At 38.6% G+C, this 9,533-nt stretch overlaps 1 non-coding gene across 1 annotated transcript; it reads right to left on the reverse strand.

Annotated features, from left to right (window-relative positions):
- Positions 1 to 929: 929 nt before the first annotated feature.
- Positions 930 to 1,002, reverse strand: TRNAK-UUU (transfer RNA lysine (anticodon UUU)). Its single transcript has one exon. It is a non-coding gene; the product is annotated as a tRNA-Lys (tRNA).
- Positions 1,003 to 9,533: the final 8,531 nt, after the last annotated feature.

The raw sequence follows: 9,533 nt of genomic DNA on the forward strand, positions 1-9,533 counted from the left end.
CTGTCCCCAAAACATATCGCATAAAAGCTCTAAGAAAAAACATGATTGTGGTAGATTCAGCTAACCATCCACCCAATTTTGTGTTTTCCATTCCACTGTATACTGCTATTACTAGGAAATGGTGCCCAGATGGGACTGTGTGACTAGTTCTTGCCAAAGGAATGTGGGTGGTGGCAATGTATGCCACCTCTGGGCCAAAGCTGTTTAAGAAGCTGGCAGGCGTCCTTCACAATTTCTTCCCCTTCCATCAGCATGATTTAGGCAATGGCAAGGCCCTAGGAGCTAACGCAGCCACAGATGGAAGGAATCTGTGTCCCTGAATTACCTTATGGAGAAGAGCCACCTGCCTTAGTGTTATATGACTGAGAAATAAGACTTCCTTTGTGTTATGCCCCAAAATGTGTATTAGCTCAATTTGTTATAGCAGCTTAGTCTACTTTAAATACTACAAGTATTATTATAGAAGCCCCAAAGCATGAAATAAGAGTAAATAATAATTGCTGATACAAACCTTTAGAAACCAGATTAGTTACAAGCTTTCTTAATGTGGGGTACATGTGTAGAATAAATTTGGTTGGAAAAAAAGATATTTTTATTTTCACTAACATTCAACTGAAATTTAGCATTTCTTTTCATTATGAATATAGGCAACAAATTGTTATTAGCAGCTCCCTTGACTTGGCACCAATAGAATACACAGATCTTTTCCTATCACATTATAGTTGTTGCAGGTATCTCATAAAACTATTTATAGTTATCACTAATTCAAAATTACAGTATCTATTAGACCTGCTGCTAGATCTTATAATTTAGAGCATTAATAAAAAGCACATGTATTCTATCACGAGTTAAAAAGTATTTTGATAAATGTATTTCAAAATAATTGATTTTAATTTTTTGGCTGCTCCGTGCAGCTTGTGGGATCTTAGCTCCCTGACCGAGGATTGAACCCGGGTCCACGGCAGTAAAAGTGCCGAGTCCTAACCACTGGACCGCCAGGGAACTCCCAATCGATTTTTAACAATATATGTATTTTATGTATTTAAAAACATTATTCTGGAGAGGAACCCACAGCATGAAAAAAGGGTAAGAATCCCTGAAATATATATCCTCAATGTAGCAATGAATATCTAACTTAAAACAACAGGGCTGCTGCTTCCAAGCGTTATATTTCTAGTTTGAATACTAGCTAAGATATGATAAAAAATATAGACAGAATTAAAACATGTTAAGAAAAAATCTCATAGTAATCTTAAGCATCAGAATATTATTAAATAATGTAATAAAATAATATAAGGAATAAAACAAAGCTGTGCACGTTTGCATATGTGTGGACATATGCATGTAAAGGTCTGTAATCTTTTTTTATTGAGGGCAATCAGAGCCATGTAGACCAGTTAGATTACTTTTAGGATGTTTCTTTCTAATTCATTCCTATGATCATTTTATAAATAGAAAAATTCTTGTTAAGGTATTTACAAAATTTTTAATCTTCATTAAACCGTATAAGCAGGTGCTTATATTGAATAATACATGACATATATGAGTAAAGATATTTCACTTTATTCATGAGTCATGCAGGGGATGGCAATGTTAAGAATTTTAATTTCAGCTAAATTTTATTAGTCAGCCTAAAAATAGTGCTCTTTTTCTAAAACCAGAACTCAAAGCCTTCTTGAACTTTAAGTTTCCAAAGGCAGTAGAACATACTCTGAACCACCTACCATATAATCTTGTACCATCAAGTCTTCCCATTTATGACTTCTAAGTGCCTAAAAATAATCACTTTTCAAAATCACTTTAAATCATATTTAAATCACTTCCTCATAATCAAGAGCCCTTGCTTCCAGTAAACTATTCAATAGCTATTTCCAAAAGTGAGAAGCTTGACCAATGATTTTCACAAGACAATGCAGTGTGAAAAATTGGGACTTTCACATGAAAAAGACTTGAGTTTGGGTTCCTAGTCCATTACTTAAAAACTTTGTGACCTTAAATATTTCTTATTTTTTTCTGAGTTTCAATTTCCTCCTTGTGAATAGAAGATACCATCACTTACCCCATACTGTTTTTGTGCATATTAAATAAGATACTTATGTAAATTTCAACAGATTAATGTCTGTGCAAAAAAAAAATTGTTAATTCTAATCCCTTACTGATTTATGAATAGAATTATCACAATAGATGTGACCAAACAGTTTGACCTTTACAATGACTTAACAAAATCTCTGCATAGGAAACTTTTTGTGCCAGGGTAGAACTTTTTAAAACTTGGCTCTGCAAAAACGCAGCATCTGTTACTATAAATATTGATACTTTAAACATCTCTATTTTTTTCTCACAGTGTGTGTATGTATGCATGTATCTTTCTAAATTTTGAGACGGAATTCTGTTGGATCCAGTGTTTGCGTGTTGGGTTTTGATGTACTGCCCACCCAACTAAAGGAAAACTGTTTAAAATGCCAGTAAAAAGTTTCTGGCAGATGTCTCTGGGCATGTAACAACAGATTAAATCTAAAGCAGTGGATTCCATGATTACCTAAGTTAACACACTATCTATGTATTAACAGCTAGTGGGAGTATTCCTTTTATTTGCTTTGGATGTTATGAATTGTTTGTGATGGTATTATTTTTCCTTCTCCGGAGTTGTGGTTAGATTAAGTACTAGAGTGTTAAGCACACCTCCTTTTGAAGTGGTTTTATATTTTTAGGGAAATTCATTTTGGGGGTAATTTTTATTGTTTAGATGTTTACAAAATTTGTACACAGAGATCAGATAATAATAGCAGCTAAAAGTTACTGACCTCTTCCATAGGAAATGTTAACAAACGACTTGCATATGTCATTTCCCCTAAACCATGCAATCTTCCCATTGGATGGGTGTTACCAGAGACAGAAAGTAACTTGTCCAAGGTTGGAAAACTTGTTAAGTGGCAGAACTAAGATCCAAACCCAGGTGTCTTCCAAAGCCTGTCATTTAATAGCCACAATGCTATAAAACTCTTTGATTTTCTAATGAGTGTCTAGATATTTGAACTCAATGATATTTCATAGCATGTTGTAATGCTGAGAATTTCAGAAGCCCAAAACAGGTTGGAACTTTTAAAATGACCATGAAAATATTATAAGCCACTTGATTTCCTAGAAACAAATAGAAATGAATATAATACATGATCAAATATCAACTCATTAGAAAACATGAGAGAATAAAAGATAAGCAAAATATCACTCCTTAGAGCTCTGGTGAGGAAGTCTGTCAGCTTTATTTCCAATGAGGCTGAAAATCTTTGTCTTGATCCCACATCCAGCTGCATCCCCTCCCCTGGACAGTGGAAAGTCAGCAGGTTAAATTCTAATCTCAAATTCAGTAATGGAGTGTTTTGAATATTCAAGTTAGTTGCGTGAAGTACACATAGCATTCAATACTGACTATTCTCTGAATTCTAGATTCCCACCTCCAAGCATCTGCTAGGTATTCCCATTTGGATATTCACCATTATTTCACCTTCAATGTATCTAGATTTAACACAGCCAGCTATAACCCACAAACTAGTACTTATTAATGAGATCATCAGGACAGGTATTAGACTCTGGGGCCCAGTTGCTTGCATTACTGTCCTGGCTGTCACTCATTATTTGTGTGACTGAATACATCATCCAAGCTCTCTTTGCTTTAAATTTCCCATCTGTGCAGTGGAAATAATAATATTTATTTCATGGGGTTGTTATGAAGATTAAATGAATTGTTACATGTGAAGCACTTAGACAAGTTCTGGGCACATAGTAAGCACCATGGAAAAGTTGGTGGTTACTACTATTCTTATTCTTCATCATCCAGGTTGAAAACTACAGTCTTTTGTTTGGATCGTTAGATGTGGGAAGGATGTGGAAGCAAGGCCAAGGGAGCAGTTAGCCACCAACTCCTTTTGGTTCTTCTTTTGGAATATTTATCCCATTTCAAGAGCCACCATCTTAATTTAGGTCTTCTCCGTCACAGTAGTAGTCTTCTTGCTGCCAGTTACTTCTCTCCTACAATTTATGCCTTATACTACCAGAAGATCTATCTTTTTATACCTTGATTTAACAGAATTATTCTCTGACTTAAAAACTTTCAATGTTTAATGCTATAGCATATAGTGCAAATCCCTCATTCTGGGGCAGAAAATCCCTTCAATCCAGTCCCAACCTATTTTTCTAGCCTCATCTCTCTCCCTTGCATGTCAAGAAAGCTCTAGGCAAACCAGTCCGTTCAGTGATATGTGCTCTTCTTCACACAACATTCCTAGGGCCTGAATATCCTCTTCTCACTCTTCAAATCCTACCTGCGCTCTTGGGTCAGCTCAAATGTCGTCTCCTCCAAAGACTCTAGACATGCCATAAGCTCTATGAGTTGGAGCAGGCATAAAGGGCATCAGAATAAAAAGTCAAAGTTTACTAATTCAGAGTGTACATATATGGGGGATGATGCAGTAAAAAGCAAAGTGAAGTTTGGGGTTTGAGAAATATTCAATGGACTATAAAATTTTAAAACTATTCAGTTATTTTCATATTTATATAATGATACAAGCAATGACTGAAATGACTAGCAAAGGGCTTGCTGTAACCTATTTTAATAAATGGATCTTGTGCATAATTGAATGCTTGAAATCACGTTCAAGATCAAATTAACAGCCCTCACCCCCTCCCTTGTCCATTCTGCTATAATGTGGGTTACACTCCTAAGAAGTCTTGCATGCTCAAAAAGAAAGAAAGAAAGAATGAAAGAAAAAGTCAATGGAAAAAACAAGAGTTTCAGATTCATAACACTGTTGAGCAAGGAATTTCAACAATGAAAGTGCTTTCTTATAGCCATAGATGTATGTTTATAAAACATAAACACTACTGAGCAAATTCAGTATTTTATTATATTAAAGGTATTGGACTTTCTCAACTAATTCTAGCACCATCGATAGCCAGAACTTTTTACCATTCTTAGCATCTCTGACATGACAAATGAAGCAGAGCTGTTCGAATAAAGCAGGAGTACTGTGAGCAACTTAACAGTTTCCTCTTTGAGACTGGGGCAGGTTCCTGATTAAGATTGCGTTACAAATAGATGATCATGTAATGCAAGTTGATATTATAAAAGCCCATACCGTACTTGAATATTTTTTTCATAGAAAAGAAAATATTAATTTGAGAACTACCTGGCCGAATTATCAGAATGGCCAATTAGAGAAGTAGTTCCAAAGACTGAAGACCCAGGAAATCTGGATTCTAATGTGACCTTGGTCAAATCACTTCAGATTCTAAAGACTTGAGTTTTCTCATCTAAAAATAAAAGGCAGGAGAGATGGTTTCAAATACCCCAAACACATCAATATTTCTATGCCTTTTTCTTTTCTTACCTATACGGCTATAAATTATTTATGTAAGGTTCTATTACTCACTTACCATGACCTTAAAGTTCAGTGAATGTGTCTATTCCCACATACCTTACCTTTCAAAGAACTAGAATATAAATTCTTAATATTAAAATAATTATAAATTTTGCGTTTTCTTTTATGATTCAAAAGACATTTTAGACTTTGAATGCCCTGTTCCAAAGACTGCATAGTAACATAAAAAAAAAACTCAATAGGTTCATTTTCTTATACTTTTTTTTCACAGTATTATATATATATATATATATATATATTTTTTTTTTTTTTTTTTTTTGCGGTATGCGGGCCTCTCACTGATGTGGCCTCTCCCGTTGCGGAGCACAGGCTCCGGACGCGCAGGCTCAGCGGCCACGGCTCACGGGCCCAGCCGCTCCGCGACATGTGGGATCTTCCCGGACCGGGGCACGAACCCGTGTCCCCTGCATCGGCAGGCGGACTCTCAACCACTGCGCCACCAGGGAAGCCCAGTATTTTATATTTTTAATGACTCTAAAATCATAGCACATTACTATACTTCCAAAACCTAATAGTTTACCCTTATTAACTCTTTGCTTTCCTAATATTTCAGAGACACGGTCCCTATTACTGGAGACAGGAGGCATCAAATAATTGCTTACCAAATGGAAATTAATTTGAAATCCGAGCCCCTATCATATCTTTTGGCTAAACCTAGCATCCCCTGACTACTGCAGGATTTCTTGGTTGCCTTGATCGTGAGGATAAATTCACCACCTCCCACTAGGTCTCATGCTGCCTCTTTCTTTTCCTATTAGTAGCTAGGAGTCCTTCTCCCAATATTTCTTTTCTGATTCAAGCCACTAGATTGCACTGTGACAAACTGATACTTTTATAAGAACTCACAATTTAAAAAATGAAAAAAATCATGTTTATAACAATCAAACAATTTGACTTACTGCACTGCAGATTCTGTTTCTATTTTAAAGATAATACCATTATTCGGTTAGCTTCACAGACCAAATAATGGCATCTGGGTAATAGCATTAGGAAAAAAAAAAACCAAGGCCAACAGATGAAGTGATTAGCAATGTTCAGGAACCTCTCTTTCTAAACAGAATAGTTTAAATTTCAAACTGGCAGAAATGATAAGGTATAATATTCTTCTTTACAATATCAGAAGCCCCAAATTCTGCAAAACTAGAAATCCCAAATTTGAGGAATTCTAGGTAATTAGATGGTGACACCTATTGGCCAAATATATCATTGCAAACCTATCATTTTAAACATCTATCAGCAGAGAGTTGAATAAAGTTGGTGAAGTCCCAGGGACAAAATTAGGGGTTATTATCTATTTGAGATATTCACATTGTGGAGACATTTTAACGTAATATTTTAAATTAGATAAATGTACCTCACATATATTTTGCTCTTAGAAGCTGTTTTGTTCACAGGGTGTGTGTGTGTGTGTGAGTATGTATATATATAAAAGGACACTCATTATTACATTAGCTTACTCTGCACTGTGAAATGGAGGGCACAGTGGAAAGGCCCGCAGCTAAAGGCAAGCCTGGACAACCAACCGCTCCTGCTGCTGGCTGGAACCGAACCATCCAGTACCAGCAATAGAGATTACCATCAGAAATGACTGCAAAGTAATGAGATTGACTTTTACATATAACTTGTGAAATTTATTAATCTCAGTGCCTTTCAGTTATCCTTAATATTAATGATAATGTCAGAAAAGTGGCTATATTAAGCTTCTACGGAGTCTTTAACTTGCCACTGAAAATAAATCTAATTTTAAAATGAAAAATAGGAGTAATCACACAACTAGGGCACCTGCCGGCCACTGGTGGGGGACTCTGATGCCCAAGGAGATGGGAGGAACCTCAAAGTGAACCGGTAGGACTTAAGGGGACGGAGGAGGGAGGAGAAGTGGAGGCCAGCCAGTATTGGCGCCCCAGAGGCTGGGGAGATCAGGAGAGGCAGGTGGGAGGGACTCTCTGGGAAGAGCGGGAGAGGAGCAGAGGGCGATCGCCTGGCCCACTAGGGCCGGGGAGCCTGTTGAGCTCCCAAGCCAATACCGCCCCCGCCCCGCAACCCCCCTCCAGGTCACGTGGGTCCTTGGGGGCATAGGAAGGAGGCCGAGGGGAGAACAGGAGAGGCGGTGGGAGGGGCCCTCCAGAAGGAGCAGGAGAGGAGCAGAGGGCATTTGCTCTGCCCACTCGGGCCCCGGAGAGACTGCTGGGCTCCCAGGCAGATTCCCTGCTCCAAAGCCCCCTCCAAACCATGTGGGTCCCTGGGGGCATAGGAAGGAGGCTGGGGAGGTCAGGAGAGGCAGGTAGGAGGGGCCCTCCCAGACTGGAGGAGTAGGAGAGGAGAGGAGGGCATTTGCCCCACCCACTCAAGCCCAGGAAGCCTGCTGGGCTCCCAGGTGAGGTCCCCTGCCCTCTGAGACGAGGGGTGGGGGCACGCCTGGGCCCCTGTGTTCCTTGAGCCTAAGCCCCATCCCTCCAAAGCCCCCAGGGCCTTTTCCAGCCCTGTGGGTCCTGAGCATAGGTCCCTCCCACCACCCAAACCTTGCCCTTGCTTAGGCCCCGCTCTCCACAGCCAAGGCCTTTTACCCACCCCCCGCCCCCTTTTTTTTTTTCTTTTTCCTCCTCCTCTTTTTTACTATTGTGGTACTAATGTACATTCTGGTGGTTGATTCATCTATAGTTTTATTTTTATATTCTTTTTAACGTATCTGTTAGTTTCCTAGTCTAATTTTATTTTTTACATTGTTATTGTTCACTCTTTTTTTTTTTTTTTTTTTTTTTGCCACCCCACAAGGCTTGCAGGATCTTGGTTCATGAGCCTGGGGTAGGGCTGAAGCTCCTGCGGTGGGAGCTCTGAGTCCAAACTGGACTAACAGAGAACCTCAGACCCCAAGGAATATTCATCAGAGTGAGGTCTCACAGAGGTTCTTATCTCAGCACCAAGTCCCAGCTCTACACAATACCCTACAAACTCCAGTGTTAGAAGCCTCAGGCCAAACAACCAGTAAGACAGGAACACAATCCCACTCATAAAAAAAGAAAAAAGAGATGGCAAAAAAAAAATTTCACTGGGACCTCCCTGGTAGTGCAGTGCTTAAGAATCAGCCTGCCAATGAAGGGGACACGGGTTTGATCCCTGGTCTGGGATGATCCCACATGCTGCGGAGCAAATAAGCCCGTGAGCCACAACTACTGAGCCTGTGCTCTAGAGCCCACAAGCCACAACTACTGAGCCCACGTGCCTAGAGCCTGTGCTCTAACAAGAGAAGCCACTGCAATGGGAAGCCCGTGCACCGCAATGAAGAGTAGCCCCTACTCACCACAACTAGAGAAAGCCACGTGCAGCAACAAAGACCCAACACAGCCAAAAATAAATAAATTTTAAAAAATAAAAAAAATAAAAATAAAAAAAAATATTTCACAGATGAAGGAGCAAGGTAAAAACCTACAAGACCAAATAAATGAAGAGGAAATAGGCAATCTACCTGAAAAATAATTCAGTGTAATGATAGTAAAGATGATTGAGACTCTCGGAAATAGAATGGAGGTACAGATTGAGAAAATACAAGAAATGTTTAACAAAGATCTAGAAGAATGAAAGAACAAACAAACAGATGAACAACACAATAACTGAAATGAAAAATACACTAGATGGAATCAATAACAGAATAACTGAGGCAGAAGAATGAAAAAGCGAACTGGAAGACAAGATGGTGCAAATAACTGCCAAGAAGCAGAATAAAGAAAAAAGAATGAAAAGAATTGAAGACAATCTCAGAGACCTCTGGGACAACACTAAATGCACCAACATTCAAATTATAGGAGTCCCAGAAGAAGAGAAAAAGAAAGGGTCTGAGAAAATATTTGAAGAGATTATAGTCAAAAACTTCCCTAGCATGGGAAAGGAAATAGTCACCCAAGTCCAGGAAGCACAGAGAGTCCCATACAGGATAAACCCTAGGAAAAACACACCAAGGCACATATTAATCAAACTAACAAATTAAATCCAAAGAAAAAATATTAAAAGCAGCAAGGGAAAAACAAAAAATAACGTACAAAGGAATCCCCATAAGGTTATCAGCTGATTTTTCAGCAGAAACTCTGCAGGCCAGAA

Source organism: Physeter macrocephalus, chromosome 2, assembly GCF_002837175.3.
Source record: "Physeter macrocephalus isolate SW-GA chromosome 2, ASM283717v5, whole genome shotgun sequence".
Lineage (NCBI taxonomy): Eukaryota > Metazoa > Chordata > Mammalia > Artiodactyla > Physeteridae > Physeter > Physeter macrocephalus.